Source organism: Hyperolius riggenbachi, chromosome 10 (assembly GCF_040937935.1).
Source record: "Hyperolius riggenbachi isolate aHypRig1 chromosome 10, aHypRig1.pri, whole genome shotgun sequence".
Lineage (NCBI taxonomy): Eukaryota > Metazoa > Chordata > Amphibia > Anura > Hyperoliidae > Hyperolius > Hyperolius riggenbachi.
In genome coordinates, this window is record NC_090655.1 from 280,170,132 (window position 1) to 280,188,178 (window position 18,047).

Below are 18,047 nucleotides of genomic sequence, written 5' to 3' on the forward strand. Positions count from 1 at the left end.
TGCACAATATTCTCTCTGCCTGCCTCCGCTCCCCTGCCAGCGACATCATAAAATCCGCCCACTGCCGTCCCCGCATTCTCCGCCACTGCCAGTAAAATAACCATGACATTTTAAATACAGTATATTTCAACACTTGGCAAAGAGAAAGCCCATTGAATGAGAGCAGTGGGGGCGGAGCCTAGTGGTGGTGAGGGGCGTGGTCTGTGATGTCGCTTGGGGGGGTGGGGCTGAGGCAGACACAGGCATGGTGGAACAGTATAAATAGAGACCTGCGCAGTGATGCGCAATGCTTTGGCGATGAATGATTGCAGACTGTAAAATGTGCAGCTGTATAGTGACGTAGAGTAGACGCTGTACATGCACACGCAGCAGCAGAACCTCTGGGGCAGTGCCAGCTGATAGTACACCGGGCCTTTCTATCATCATTAGATTCTATTCATTTTTACATCTGAAAATAAGGAATATATCGATTTAATTGATGGGAATAAAGTTTAGTCAGTTAAACACATTTTTCAGTAGAAATATACTTTTATTAACAAAATTCTGTACATCAGTCCAGGGATTTGGTTCTCAAAGAGGGACTGTCCTTCCAGAAAAGGGACAGTTGGAAGCTATGGTACCCCTGGTCTACTCAATGTGTATATTTATATCTGTACTTGACCTTGTATGTTTACATTGTACGATCGCCAAACCTTTATGAGCCAAAATAAATTCTGAAAACAACCCCTATTGTATTTGGTGTAGTGGTTAGCACTCTTGCCTTGCAATGCTGGGTGCCAGGTTCAAATCCCAGCCAGGGCACTATCTGCATGGAGTTTGTAGGTTCTCCCCATGTCTAGAAACAGAACAGGAGGAGCGCTCCGTAGTGTGATACCTTTTAATCAATAAAAATTGCCCAAATCCAAATTTGCACTACTAGATATATGAAACAGACAGGCATTCGTCAAGACGCGTTTCGGCGTATCCACGCCTTCGTCGTTAACTGACGAAGGCGTGGATACGCCAAAACGCGTCTTGACGATACCTGCACACTGTCACCCCAGAGAGAGACCTGACGTCCACTCATCATCTGGACCCATGCTGCCGCTGGCCACTGCAGCCCCAGGCTCTACTCTTATGAGGGGACGATTCTTTTCAAGGCTATAAGCCTCACTGAATGCCTGTCTGTTTCATATATCTAGTAAGTGCAAATTTGGATTTGCACAGTTTTTATTGATTAAAAGGTATCACACTACAGAGCACTCCTCCTGTTCTGTTTCTTTTTATCTCTTAGTAGTCCGCTCACAGCCGAGCGTTAAAGGAGCTGCTATCGTGTGATCCCTGTTGGTTTACGTTGACCTTTCGCCTGCAGTAGCGCAAGATTTCATATCTTCTCCTTTTTTTCTCCCCATGTCTGCATGGGTTTATTCCAGGCAATCTGGTTTCCTCCAACATACAAAAAGACAATACAGATAAGTTAATTGCCTTCCGTCATGATATGACAGGAGGATTGTCCATAAACAGTGAGCAAACATGAAATCCAATGACGAACACTTTATTCTGATCCATACATCAGAGAACTTCCATCAATAGAGGAGCATACAGCTTTCACCTAGCTGTCTCGCACCAAACTGACTCCCCCTCTCTCTCTCTACCAGGCAGTATATCAAGCTTGTAAAGCAGTATTGTCACCATAAAAATCAAATTTTAACAGCAACTGGTCTGAGTGTATTACAGCGGGTTTCAAAAGTATTCGGCCCCCTTGAAGTTTTCCACATTTTGTCACATTACTGCCACAAACATGCATCAATTTTATTGGAATTCCACGTGAAAGACCAATACAAAGTGGTGTACACGTGAGAAGTGGAATGAAAATCATACATGATTCCAAACATTTTTTACAAATAAATAACTGCAAAGTGGGGTGTGCATAATTATTCGGCCCCCTGAGTCAATACTTTGTAGAACCACCTTTTGCTGCAATTACAGCTGCCAGTCTTTTAGGGTATGTCTCTACCAGCTTTGCACATCTAGAGACTGAAATCCTTGTCCATTCTTCTTTGCAAAACAGTTCCAGCTCAGTCAGATTAGATGGACAGCGTTTGTGAACAGCAGTTTTCAGATCTTGCCACAGATTCTCGATTGGATGGGCCATTCTAACACATGGATATGTTTTGTTTTAAACCATTCCATTGTTGCCCTGGCTTTATGTTTAGGGTCGTTGTCCTGCTGGAAGGTGTACCTCTGCCCCAGTCTCAAGTCTTTTGCAGTCTCCAAGAGGTTTTCTTGCAAGTTTGCCCTGTATTTGGCTCCACCCATCTTCCCATCAACTCTGCCCAGCTTCCCTGTCCCTGCTGAAGAGATGCACCCCCCGAGCATGATGCTGCCACCACCATATTTGACAGTGGGGATGTTGTGTTCTGAGTGATGTACAGTGTTAGTTTTCTGCCACACATAGCGTTTTGCATTTTGGCCAAAAAGTTCCATTTTGGTCTCATCTGACCAGAGCACCTTCTTCCACATGGTTGCTGTGTCCCCCACATGGCTTGTGGCAAACTGCAAATGGGACTTCTTATGCTTTCTGTTAACAATGCCTTTCTTCTTGCCACTCTTCCATAAAGGCCAACTTTGTACAGTGCATGACTAATAGTTGTCCTATGGACAGAGTCTCCCACCTGATCTGTAGATCTCTGCAGCTCTTCCAGAGTCACCATGGGCCTCTTGACTGCATTTCTGATCAGCGCTCTCCTTGTTCGGCCTGTGAGTTTAGGTGGATGGCCTTGTCTTGGTAGGTGTACAGTTGTGCCATACTCCTTCCATTTCTGAATGATCGCTTGAACAGTGCTCCGTAGGATGTTCAAGGCTTTGGAAATCTTTTTGTAGCCTAAGCCTGTTTTAAATTTCTCAATAACTTGATCCCTGACCTGTCTTGTGTGTTCTTTCGACTTCACGGTGTTGTTGCTCCCAATATTCTCTTAGACAACCTCTGAGGCCCTCACAGAGCAGCTGTATTTGTACTGACATTAGATTACACACAGGTGCACTCTATTTAGTCATTAGCACTCATCAGGTGGTGGATGGTTTCCCAGCGGATCGCTGGAAACCAGTCTTATCACCCGAACGATAGTCTGTACACACGTCGGATTCCGCGTGTGAACGACGGGACAATCAAACGACCCATCGTTCAGAAAAATCCGACGTGTGTATGGGCCTATAGCCTAATCACAGCAAACAAACAATGCAGGAATAAAATACAATTTGTAAAAATACATTATAACATATACCATATATCACATTCTTCCCCCCATACATTCCTGGACCCCCAGGTGAACCCATTACACTCATAACATTTACCATATATCACATCTTCCCCCTAAATTGGCCCTACCTGACCTACATCTCTTACCTGGTCAGCAGAAACACACCTGGCCATCCCCTTTTCACCTCCAACAACCTCCTCCTAACCACTCCACGCATCTCAAACTCCCATGCTTGAATACAAGACTTCACTAGAGCTGCCCCCATAATGTGGAATTCTCTCCCACTGCTGATAAGTCGTGCCCCCGCCTCCAACATCTCCAACAAGCCCTCAAAAGTCACCTCTTTAAAGAGGCCTACCCCACTTCAACGCTGCCCTAACTCTCGCTGCTGAGAACTTCTCAATGCTGCCCCCCTCCTTTCGTGTCACCACTCCCTCCTCTAGATTGTAGGCCTTTGGCAAGGCCCTCTCTCCTTGTGTCATACTTGATTGTACACTCCAGGTAGGGATTATATTGTGAGCCCCTCTGAGGGACAGTTAGTGACAAGACAATACACTATCTACAGTGCTGTGGAAGATGTCAATGTTATATAAATGCTAAAAAATAATCCTACCTAATAATACACAAATGTCCCTGCGTCCTGTCCGTGTGTCACTGACAGCCGTTGGGACAGGACATAGGGCCGGCCGGCCGAGTGGGAGGGCAAGTGTGCATGCGGCAGGCAGGTGTGCACGCATGCGGAGCGCACGGTGGTGACAGACCTACAGCCCGTTTTAAAACGGGCTTAGGTCAGTAGTAATTATAATAATAATAGATGGCTGAGTACAGATAATTGCACTGAAAGAGGCTGCAGTTAGCCTATTCACCACAAGATGTCGACATCACATCTCTCAGGTGGAACGCATAGAAGGGAGGAAATGAAGCCAAAGACAGGAAATGATGTAACAGCAGGGAGGTGGAGAAGATACAACGTTGGAAGAGGTAATTGTGAGATTCTTGTTGTATATTAGGACATCTATGCCCGTTGGACAATGTACAGGTCTGTAGGATAGGGTGGGGAGATTAGTAAAGACATTGAGTATAGGCGGGTATAAGAGCAGTAATACAGCAGAATCTCATTAGTGTAAATCCTAATATAGTAATCTCAGTCCCAGCAATGTGCCTGTATGACTATACAATGTATGACCAATCCTGATATAGTAACCTCTGGCTATAGTAATCTCAGTCCCCAGCAATGTGCCTGTATGACTATGCAATGTATGACCAATCCTGATATAGTAACCTCTGGCTATAGTAATCTCAGTCCCCAGCAATGTGCCTGTATGTTCAACAGTTCAATGTACACACGCAGGCGGGGTTTTTTATGAACCCAAAAGTTCTCTTTTATTCTTCAATTTTTCTCTTCAGAACGTAGGTGATACGTGCAGATACAACATCAGACCTTCACATACAATTGCCTGACACGTGTTTCGCAGCCATAAGCCGCTTCCTCAGAGGCACATTGCAAAGACACATCCAAAGTCTAGGATATCAAACACACTAGATCGATCTGAAGATGTGTGCAGAGAAGTATCCTCCAAAAACGTCTCCCCAAATCTCCACGGCCTGCTCATTTGGGGAGACGTTTTTGGAGGATACTTCTCTGCACACATCTTCAGATCGATCTGGTGTGTTTGATATCCTAGACTTTGGATGTGTCTTTGCAATGTGCCTCTGAGGAAGCGGCTTATGGCTGCGAAACACGTGTCAGGCAATTGTATGTGAAGGTCTGATGTTGTATCTGCACGTATCACCTACGTTCTGAAGAGAAAAATTGAAGAATAAAAGAGAACTTTTGGGTTCATAAAAAACCCCGCCTGCGTGTGTACATTGAACTGTTGAACATAACTAATAGGGGTGGAACCACATTACTTCTTTTTATTTGTCAGTATTAATGTGCCTGTATGACTATACAATGTATGACCAATCCTGATATAGTAACCTCTGGCTATAGTAATCTCAGTCCCAGCAATGTGCCTGTATGACTATACAATGTATGGCCAATCCTGATATAGTAACCTCTGGCTATAGTAATCTCAGTCCCAGCAATGTGCCTGTATGACTATACAATGTATGGCCAATCCTGATATAGTAACCTCTGGCTATCGTAATCTCAGGTCCCTGCAATGTGCCTGTATGACTATACAATGTATGGCCAATCCTGATATAGTAACCTCTGGCTATAGTAATCTCAGTCCCCAGCAATGTGCCTGTATGACTATACAATGTATGTCCAATCCTGATATAGTAATCTCTGTCTATAGTAACCTCAGCCCCCAGCAATGTGCCTGTATGACTATACAATGTATGGCCAATCCTGATATAGTAACCTCTGGCTATAGTAATCTCAGTCCCCAGCAATGTGCCTGTATGACTATACAATGTATGGCCAGTCCTGATATAGTAACCTCTGGCTATAGTAATCTCAGTCCCAGCCATGTGCCTGTATGACTATACAATGTATGACCAATCCTGATATAGTAACCTCTGGCTATAGTAACCTGAGTCCCAGCAATGTGCCTGTATGACTGTACAATGTATGGCCAATCCTGATATAGTAACCTCTGGCTATAGTAATCTCAGTCCCCAGCAATGTGCCTGTATGACTATACAATGTATGGCCTATCCTGATATAGTAACCTCTGGCTATAGTAATCTCAGCCCTCAGCAATGTGCCTGTATGACTATACAATGTATGGCCAATCCTGATATAGTAACCTCTGGCTATAGTAACCTCAGTCCCAGCCATGTGGCTGTATGACTATACAATGTATAGCAATGGGCAGCACGGTGGCGTAGTGGTTAGCTCTCTCGCCTTGCAGCGCTGGGTCCCTGGTTCGAATCCCAGCCAGGGCACTATCTGCAAAGAGTTTGTATGTTCTCACCGTGTCTGCGTGGGTTTCCTCCGGGCACTCCGGTTTCCTCCCACATTCCAAAAACATACGGATAAGTTAATTGGCTCCCCCCTAAAAAATTGGCCATAGACTACAGTACTTACACTACATAATATAGACATATGGCAATGGTAGGGATTAGATTGTGAGCTCCTTTGAGGGACAGTTAGTGACAAGACAATATATATATATATATACACACTGTACAGCGCTGCGTAATATGTCAGCGCTATATAAATACTAAATAATAATAAATAATAATAATAATAATGTATGACCAATCCTGATATAGTAACCTCTGGCTATAGTAACCTCAGTCCCAGCCATGTGCCTGTATGACTATACAATGTATGACCAATCCTGATATAGTAACCTCTGGCTATAGTAATCTCAGTCCCAGCAATGTGCCTGTATGACTATACAATGTATGTCCAATCCTGATATAGTAGCCTCTGGCTATAGTAATATCAGTCCCCAGCAATGTGCCTGTATGACTATACAATGTATATCCAATCCTGATATAGTAACCTCTGGCTATAGTAATCTCAGTCCCAGCAATGTGCCTATATGACTATACAATGTATGTCCAATCCTGATATAGTAACCTCTGGCTATAGTAATCTCAGTCCCTGCAATGTGCCTGTATGACTATACAATGTATGTCCAATCCTGATATAGTAACCTCTGGCTATAGTAATCTCAGTCCCAGCAATGTGACGGTATGACTATACAATGTATGGCCAATCCTGATATAGTAACCTCTGGCTATAGTAATCTCAGCCCCCAGCAATGTGCCTGTATGACTATACAATGTATGACCAATCCTGATATAGTAACCCCTGGCTATAGTAATCTCAGGTCCCAGCAATGTACCTGTATGACTATACAATGTATGTCCAATCCTGATATAGTAACCTCTGGCTATCGTAATCTCAGGTCCCAGCAATGTGCCTGTATGACTATACAATGTATGTCCAATCCTGATATAGTAACCTCTGGCTATCGTAATCTCAGGTCCCAGCAATGTGCCTGTATGACTATACAATGTATGACCAATCCTGATATAGTAACCTCTGGCTATAGTAATCTCAGTCCCAGCAATGTGCCTGTATGACTATACAATGTATGACCAATCCTGATATAGTAACCTCTGGCTATAGTAATCTCAGTCCCCAGCAATGTGCCTGTATGACTATACAATGTATGACCAATCCTGATATAGTAACCTCTGGCTATAGTAATCTCAGTCCCAGCAATGTGCCTGTATGACTATACAATGTATGACCAATCCTGATATAGTAACCTCTGGCTATAGTAATCTCAGTCCCCAGCAATGTGCCTGTATGACTATACAATGTATGACCAATCCTGATATAGTAACCTCTGGCTATAGTAATCTCAGTCCCAGCAATGTGCCTGTATGACTATACAATGTATGACCAATCCTGATATAGTAACCTCTGGCTATAGTAATCTCAGTCCCCAGCAATGTGCCTGTATGACTATACAATGTATGGCCAATCCTGATATAGTAACCTCTGGCTATAGTAATCTCAGTCCCCAGCAATGTGCCTGTATGACTATACAATGTATGGTCAATCCTGATATAGTAACCTCTGGCTAAAGTAATCTCAGCCCCCAGCAATGTGCCTGTATGACTATACAATGTATGACCAATCCTGATATAGGAACCTCTGGCTATAGTAATCTCAGTCCCCAGCAATGTGCCTGTATGACTATACAATGTATGGTCAATCCTGATATAGTAACCTCTGGCTATAGTAATCTCAGCTCCCAGCAATGTGCCTGTATGACTATACAATGTATGACCAATCCTGATATAGTAACCTCTTGCTATAGTAATCTCATGTCCCAGCAATGTGCCTGTATGACTATACAATGTATGACCAATCCTGATATAGTAACCTCTGGCTATAGTAATCTCAGTCCCAGCAATGTGCCTGTATGACTATACAATGTATGTCCAATCCTGATATAGTAACCTCTGGCTATAGTAATCTCAGTCCCCAGCAATGTACCTGTATGACTATACAATGTATGTCCAATCCTGATATAGTAACCTCTGGCTATAGTAATCTCAGCCCCAGCAATGTGCCTGTATGACTATACAATGTATGGCCAGTCCTGATATAGAAACCTCTGGCTATAGTAATCTCAGCCCCAGCAATGTGCCTGTATGACTATACAATGTATGGCCAATCCTGATTTAGTAACCTCTGGCTATAGTAATCTCAGCCCCCAGCAATGTGCCTGTATGACTATACAATGTATGATCAATCCTGATATAGTAACCTCTGGCTATAGCCATCTCAGCCCCCAGCAATGTGCCTGTATGACTATACAATGTATGGCCAATCCATATATAGTAACCTCTGGCTATAGTAATCTCAGTCCCAGCAATGTGCCTGTATGACTATACAATGTATGACCACTCCTGATATAGTAACCTCTGGCTATAGTAATCTCAGTCCCAGCAATGTGCCTGTATGACTATACAATGTATGGCCAATCCTGATATAGTAACCTCTGGCTATAGTAATCTCAGTCCCAGCAATGTGCCTGTATGACTATACAATGTATGACCAATCCTGATATAGTAACCTCTGGCTATAGTAATCTCAGGTCCCAGCAATGTGCCTGTATGACTATACAATGTATGTCCAATCCTGATATAGTAACCTCTGGCTATAGTAATCTCAGTCCCTGCAATGTGCCTGTATGACTATACAATGTATGGCCAATCCTGATATAGTAACCTCTGGCTATAGTAATGCCAGTCCCCAGCAATGTGCCTGTATGACTATACAATGTATGTCCAATCCTGATATAGTAACCTCTGGCTATAGTAATCTCAGTCCCAGCAATGTGCCTGTATGATTATACAATGTATGGCCAATCCTGATATAGTAACCTCTGGCTATAGTAATCTCAGGTCCTAGCAATGTGCCTGTATGACTATACAATGTATGTCCAATCCTGATATAGTAACCTCTGGCTATCGTAATCTCAGGTCCCTGCAATGTGCCTGTATGACTATACAATGTATGTCCAATCCTGATATAGTAACCTCTGGCTATAGTAATCTCAGTCCCAGCAATGTGCCTGTATGACTATACAATGTATGACCAATCCTGATATAGTAACCTCTGGCTATAGTAATCTCAGTCCCAGCAATGTGACGGTATGACTATACAATGTATGGCCAATCCTGATATAGTAACCTCTGGCTATAGTAATCGCAGCCCCCAGCAATGTGCCTGTATGACTATACAGTGTATGGCCAATCCTGATATAGTAACCTCTGGCTATAGTAATCTCAGGTCCCAGCAATGTGCCTGTATGACTATACAATGTATGACCAATCCTGATATAGTAACCTCTGGCTATAGTAATCTCGGGTCCCAGCAATGTGCCTGTATGACTATACAATGTATGGCCAATCCTGATATAGTAACCTCTGGCTATAGTAATCTCAGTCCCCAGCAATGTGCCTGTATGACTATACAATGTATGTCCAATCCTGATATAGTAACCTCTGGCTATAGTAATATCAGGTCCCAGCAATGTGCCTGTATGCCTATACAATGTATGGCCAATCCTGATATAGTAACCTCTGGCTATAGTAATCTCAGGTCCCAGCAATGTGCCTGTATGACTATACAATGTATGGCCAATCCTGATATAGTAACCTCTGGCTAAAGTAATCTCAGCCCCCAGCAATGTGCCTGTATGACTATACAATGTATGGTCAATCCTGATATAGTAACCTCTGGCTATAGTAACCTCAGTCCCAGCCATGTGCCTGTATGACTATACAATGTATGGCCAATCCTGATATAGTAACCTCTGTCTATAGTAATCTCAGCTCCCAGCAATGTGCCTGTATGACTATACAATGTATGACCAATCCTGATATAGTAACCTCTTGCTATAGTAATCTCAGGTCCCAGCAATATGCCTGTATGACTATACAATGTATGGCCAATCCTGATATTGTAACCTCTGGCTATAGTAATCTCAGTCCCAGCAATATGCCTGTATGACTATACAATGTATGGCCAATCCATATATAGTAACCTTTGGCTATAGTAATCTCAGGTCCCAGCAATGTGCCTGTATGACTATACAATGTATGGCCAATCCTGATATAGTAACCTCTGGCTATAGTAATCTCAGTCCCAGCAATGTGCCTGTATGACTATACAATATATGGCCAATCCTGATATAGTAACCTCTGGCTATAGTAATCTCAGTCCCAGCAATGTGCCTGTATGACTATACAATGTATGGCCAATCCTGATATAGTAACCTCTGGCTATAGTAATCTCAGTCCCAGCAATGTGCCTGTATGACTATACAATGTATGACCAATCCTGATATAGTAACCTCTGGCTATAGTAATCTCAGTCCCCAGCAATGTGCCTGTATGACTATACAATATATGGCCAATCCTGATATAGTAACCTTTGGCTATAGTAATCTCAGGTCCCTGCAATGTGCCTGTATGACTATACAATGTATGACCAATCCTGATATAGTAACCTCTGGCTATAGTAATCTCAGTCCCAGCAATGTGCCTGTATGACTATACAATGTATGACCAATCCTGATATAGTAACCTCTGGCTATAGTAATCTCAGCTCCCAGCAATGTGCCTGTATGACTATACAATATATGGCCAATCCTGATATAGTAACCTTTGGCTATAGTAATCTCAGGTCCCTGCAATGTGCGTGTATGACTATACAATGTATGACCAATCCTGATATAGTAACCTCTGGCTATAGTAATCTCAGTCCCAGCAATGTGCCTGTATGACTATACAATGTATGACCAATCCTGATATAGTAACCTCTGGCTATAGTAATCTCAGTCCCAGCAATGTGCCTGTATGACTATACAATGTATGGCCAATCCTGATATAGTAACCTCTGGCTATAGTAATCTCAGTCCCAGCAATGTGCCTGTATGACTATACAATGTATGGCCAATCCTGATATAGTAACCTCTGGCTATAGTAATCTCAGTCCCCAGCAATGTGCCTGTATGACTATACAATGTATGTCCAATCCTGATATAGTAATCTCTGTCTATAGTAACCTCAGCCCCCAGCAATGTGCCTGTATGACTATACAATGTATGGCCAATCCTGATATAGTAACCTCTGGCTATAGTAATCTCAGTCCCCAGCAATGTGCCTGTATGACTATACAATGTATGGCCAGTCCTGATATAGGAACCTCTGGCTATAGTAATCTCAGTCCCAGCCATGTGCCTGTATGACTATACAATGTATGACCAATCCTGATATAGTAACCTCTGGCTATAGTAACCTGAGTCCCAGCAATGTGCCTGTATGACTGTACAATGTATGGCCAATCCTGATATAGTAACCTCTGGCTATAGTAATCTCAGTCCCCAGCAATGTGCCTGTATGACTATACAATGTATGGCCTATCCTGATATAGTAACCTCTGGCTATAGTAATCTCAGCCCTCAGCAATGTGCCTGTATGACTATACAATGTATGGCCAATCCTGATATAGTAACCTCTGGCTATAGTAACCTCAGTCCCAGCCATGTGGCTGTATGACTATACAATGTATGACCAATCCTGATATAGTAACCTCTGGCTATAGTAACCTCAGTCCCAGCCATGTGCCTGTATGACTATACAATGTATGTCCAATCCTGATATAGTAACCTCTGGCTATAGTAATCTCAGGTCCCAGCAATGTGCCTGTATGACTATACAATGTATGACCAATCCTGATATAGTAACCTCTGGCTATAGTAATCTCAGTCCCAGCAATGTGCCTGTATGACTATACAATGTATGGCCAATCCTGATATAGTAACCTCTGGCTATAGTAATCTCAGTCCCCAGCAATGTACCTGTATGACTATACAATGTATGACCAATCCTGATATAGTAACCTCTGGCTATAGTAATCTCAGCCCCAGCAATGTGCCTGTATGACTATACAATGTATGTCCAATCCTGATATAGTAACCTCTGGCTATAGTAATCTCAATCCCAGCAATGTGCCTGTATGACTATACAATGTATGGCCAATCCTGACATAGTAACCTCTGGCTATAGTAATCTCAGCCCCAGCAATGTGCCTGTATGACTATACAATGTATGTCCAATCCTGATATAGTAACCTCTGGCTATAGTAATCTCAGTCCCAGCAATGTGCCTGTATGATTATACAATGTATGTCCAATCCTGATATAGTAGCCTCTGGCTATAGTAATATCAGTCCCCAGCAATGTGCCTGTATGACTATACAATGTATATCCAATCCTGATATAGTAACCTCTGGCTATAGTAATCTCAGTCCCAGCAATGTGCCTATATGACTATACAATGTATGTCCAATCCTGATATAGTAACCTCTGGCTATAGTAATCTCAGTCCCAGCAATGTGCCTGTATGACTATACAATGTATGACCAATCCTGATATAGTAACCTCTGGCTATAGTAATCTCAGGTCCCAGCAATGTGCCTGTATGACTATTCAATGTATGTCCAATCCTGATATAGTAACCTCTGGCTATAGTAATCTCAGTCCCTGCAATGTGCCTGTATGACTATACAATGTATGTCCAATCCTGATATAGTAACCTCTGGCTATAGTAATCTCAGTCCCAGCAATGTGACGGTATGACTATACAATGTATGGCCAATCCTGATATAGTAACCTCTGGCTATAGTAATCTCAGCCCCCAGCAATGTGCCTGTATGACTATACAATGTATGACCAATCCTGATATAGTAACCCCTGGCTATAGTAATCTCAGGTCCCAGCAATGTACCTGTATGACTATACAATGTATGTCCAATCCTGATATAGTAACCTCTGGCTATCGTAATCTCAGGTCCCAGCAATGTGCCTGTATGACTATACAATGTATGTCCAATCCTGATATAGTAACCTCTGGCTATCGTAATCTCAGGTCCCAGCAATGTGCCTGTATGACTATACAATGTATGACCAATCCTGATATAGTAACCTCTGGCTATAGTAATCTCAGTCCCAGCAATGTGCCTGTATGACTATACAATGTATGACCAATCCTGATATAGTAACCTCTGGCTATAGTAATCTCAGTCCCCACTAATGTGCCTGTATGACTATACAATGTATGACCAATCCTGATATAGTAACCTCTGGCTATAGTAATCTCAGTCCCAGCAATGTGCCTGTATGACTATACAATGTATGACCAATCCTGATATAGTAACCTCTGGCTATAGTAATCTCAGTCCCCAGCAATGTGCCTGTATGACTATACAATGTATGGCCAATCCTGATATAGTAACCTCTGGCTATAGTAACCTCAGTCCCCAGCAATGTGCCTGTATGACTATACAATGTATGGCCAGTCCTGATATAGGAACCTCTGGCTATAGTAATCTCAGTCCCAGCCATGTGCCTGTATGACTATACAATGTATGACCAATCCTGATATAGTAACCTCTGGCTATAGTAACCTGAGTCCCAGCAATGTGCCTGTATGACTGTACAATGTATGGCCAATCCTGATATAGTAACCTCTGGCTATAGTAATCTCAGTCCCCAGCAATGTGCCTGTATGACTATACAATGTATGGCCTATCCTGATATAGTAACCTCTGGCTATAGTAATCTCAGCCCTCAGCAATGTGCCTGTATGACTATACAATGTATGGCCAATCCTGATATAGTAACCTCTGGCTATAGTAACCTCAGTCCCAGCCATGTGGCTGTATGACTATACAATGTATGACCAATCCTGATATAGTAACCTCTGGCTATAGTAACCTCAGTCCCAGCCATGTGCCTGTATGACTATACAATGTATGACCAATCCTGATATAGTAACCTCTGGCTATAGTAATCTCAGTCCCCACTAATGTGCCTGTATGACTATACAATGTATGACCAATCCTGATATAGTAACCTCTGGCTATAGTAATCTCAGTCCCAGCAATGTGCCTGTATGACTATACAATGTATGACCAATCCTGATATAGTAACCTCTGGCTATAGTAATCTCAGTCCCCAGCAATGTGCCTGTATGACTATACAATGTATGGCCAATCCTGATATAGTAACCTCTGGCTATAGTAACCTCTGTCCCCAGCAATGTGCCTGTATGACTATACAATGTATGGCCAATCCTGATATAGTAACCTCTAGCTATAGTAACCTCAGCCCCCAGCAATGTGCCTGTATGACTATACAATGTATGGCCAATCCTGATATAGTAACCTCTGGCTATAGTAATCTCACCCCCCAGCAATGTGCCTGTATGACTATACAATGTATGGCCAATCCATATATAGTAACCTCTGGCTATAGTAATCTCAGTCCCAGCAATGTGCCTGTATGACTATACAATGTGTGGCCAATCCTGATATAGTAACCTCTGGCTATAGTAATCTCAGTCCCCGGGTCCCAGCAATGTGCCTGTATGACTATACAATATATGGCCAATCCTGATATAGTAACCTCAGGCTATAGTAATCTCAGTCCCAGCAATGTGCCTGTATGGCTATACAATGTATGTCTAATCCTGATATAGTAACCTCTGGCTAAAGTAATCTCAGCCCCCAGCAATGTGCCTGTATGACTATACAATGTATGGTCAATCCTGATATAGTAACCTCTGGCTATAGTAATCTCAGTCCCCAGCAATGTGCCTGTATGACTATACAATGTATGGCCAATCCTGATATAGTAACCTCTGGCTAAAGTAATCTCAGCCCCCAGCAATGTGCCTGTATGACTATACAATGTATGACCAATCCTGATATAGTAACCTCTTGCTATAGTAATCTCAGTCCCAGCAATGTACCTGTATGACTATACAATGTATGTCCAATCCTGATATAGTAACCTCTGGCTATGGTAATCTCAACCCAGCAATGTGCCTGTATGACTATACAATGTATGGCCAATCCTGATTTAGTAACCTCTGGCTATAGTAATCTCAGCCCCCAGCAATGTGCCTGTATGACTATACAATGTATGATCAATCCTAATATAGTAACCTCTGGCTATAGCCATCTCAGCCCCCAGCAATGTGCCTGTATGACTATACAATGTATGACCAATCCTGATATAGTAACCTCTGGCTATAGTAATCTCAGTCCCAGCAATGTGCCTGTATGACTATACAATGTATGATCAATCCTGATATAGTAACCTCTGGCTATAGTAATCTCAGCCCCCAGCAATGTGCCTGTATGACTATACAATGTATGGCCAATCCATATATAGTAACCTCTGGCTATAGTAATCTCAGTCCCAGCAATGTGCCTGTATGAATATACAATGTATGGCCAATCCTGATATAGTAACATCTGGCTATAGTAATCTCAGTCCCCAGCAATGTGCCTGTATGACTATACAATGTATGACCACTCCTGATATAGTAACCTCTGGCTATAGTAATCTCAGTCCCAGCAATGTGCCTGTATGACTATACAATGTATGGCCAATCCTGATATAGTAACCTCTGGCTATAGTAATCTCAGCCCCCAGCAATGTGCCTGTATGACTATACAATGTATGACCAATCCTGATATAGTAACCTCTGGCTATAGTAATCTCAGGTCCCAGCAATGTGCCTGTATGACTATACAATGTATGTCCAATCCTGATATAGTAACCTCTGGCTATAGTAATCTCAGTCCCAGCAATGTGCCTGTATGACTATACAATGTATGACCTATCCTGATATAGTAACCTCTGGCTATAGTAATCTCAGTCCCTGCAATGTGCCTGTATGACTATACAATGTATGGCCAATCCTGATATAGTAACCTCTGGCTATAGTAATGCCAGTCCCCAGCAATGTGCCTGTATGACTATACAATGTATGTCCAATCCTGATATAGTAACCTCTGGCTATAGTAATCTCAGTCCCAGCAATGTGCCTGTATGATTATACAATGTATGGCCAATCCTGATATAGTAACCTCTGGCTATAGTAATCTCAGGTCCTAGCAATGTGCCTGTATGACTATACAATGTATGTCCAATCCTGATATAGTAACCTCTGGCTATCGTAATCTCAGGTCCCTGCAATGTGCCTGTATGACTATACAATGTATGTCCAATCCTGATATAGTAACCTCTGGCTATAGTAATCTCAGTCCCAGCAATGTGCCTGTATGACTATACAATGTATGACCAATCCTGATATAGTAACCTCTGGCTATAGTAATCTCAGTCCCAGCAATGTGACGGTATGACTATACAATGTATGGCCAATCCTGATATAGTAACCTCTGGCTATAGTAATCGCAGCCCCCAGCAATGTGCCTGTATGACTATACAGTGTATGGCCAATCCTGATATAGTAACCTCTGGCTATAGTAATCTCAGGTCCCAGCAATGTGCCTGTATGACTATACAATGTATGACCAATCCTGATATAGTAACCTCTTGCTATAGTAATCTCAGTCCCAGCAATGTACCTGTATGACTATACAATGTATGTCCAATCCTGATATAGTAACCTCTGGCTATGGTAATCTCAACCCAGCAATGTGCCTGTATGACTATACAATGTATGGGCAATCCTGATTTAGTAACCTCTGGCTATAGTAATCTCAGCCCCCAGCAATGTGCCTGTATGACTATACAATGTATGATCAATCCTAATATAGTAACCTCTGGCTATAGCCATCTCAGCCCCCAGCAATGTGCCTGTATGACTATACAATGTATGGCCAATCCATATATAGTAACCTCTGGCTATAGTAATCTCAGTCCCAGCAATGTGCCTGTATGACTATACAATGTATGTCCAATCCTGATATAGTAACATCTGGCTATAGTAATCTCAGTCCCCAGCAATGTGCCTGTATGACTATACAATGTATGACCACTCCTGATATAGTAACCTCTGGCTATAGTAATCTCAGTCCCAGCAATGTGCCTGTATGACTATACAATGTATGGCCAATCCTGATATAGTAACCTCTGGCTATAGTAATCTCAGTCCCAGCAATGTGCCTGTATGACTATACAATGTATGACCAATCCTGATATAGTAACCTCTGGCTATAGTAATCTCAGGTCCCAGCAATGTGCCTGTATGACTATACAATGTATGTCCAATCCTGATATAGTAACCTCTGGCTATAGTAATCTCAGCCCCAGCAATGTGCCTGGATGACTATACAATGTATGTCCAATCCTGATATAGTAACCTCTGGCTATAGTAATCGCAGTCCCCAGCAATGTGCCTGTATGACTATACAATGTATGGCCAATCCTGATATAGTAACCTCTGGCTATAGTAATCTCAGGTCCCAGCAATGTGCCTGTATGACTATACAATGTATGTCCAATCCTGATATAGTAACCTCTGGCTATAGTAATCTCAGTCCCCAGCAATGTGCCTGTATGACTATACAATGTATGGCCAATCCTGATATAGTAACCTCTGGCTATAGTAATCTCAGTCCCAGCAATGTGCCTGTATGACTATACAATGTATGTCCAATCCTGATATAGTAACCTCTGGCTATAGTAATCTCAGTCCCCAGCAATGTGCCTGTATGACTATACAATGTATGGCCAATCCTGATATAGTAACCTCTGGCTATAGTAATCTCAGTCCCCAGCAATGTGCCTGTATGACTATACAATGTATGGCCAATCCTGATATAGTAACCTCCCAGCAATGTACCTGTATGACTATACAATGTATATCCAATCCTGATATAGTAACCTCTGGCTATAGTAATCTCAGTCCCCAGTAATGTGCCTGTATGACTATACAATGTATGACCAATCCTGATTTAGTAACCTCTGGCTATAGTAATCTCAGTCCCTGCAATGTGCCTGT

At 42.5% G+C, this 18,047-nt stretch overlaps 1 protein-coding gene across 1 annotated transcript in view; it reads left to right on the forward strand.

The window, feature by feature from the left end:
• The first annotated feature begins 4,191 nt into the window (after positions 1 to 4,191).
• Positions 4,192 to 18,047, forward strand: part of LOC137535515 (zinc finger protein 432-like) — a 28,429-nt gene continuing 14,573 nt past the window's right edge. The window contains exon 1 of the mRNA XM_068257356.1: positions 4,192 to 4,220. The gene's annotated coding sequence lies outside the window, so the exon portion shown is untranslated. The remainder of the gene's footprint in view (positions 4,221 to 18,047) is intronic.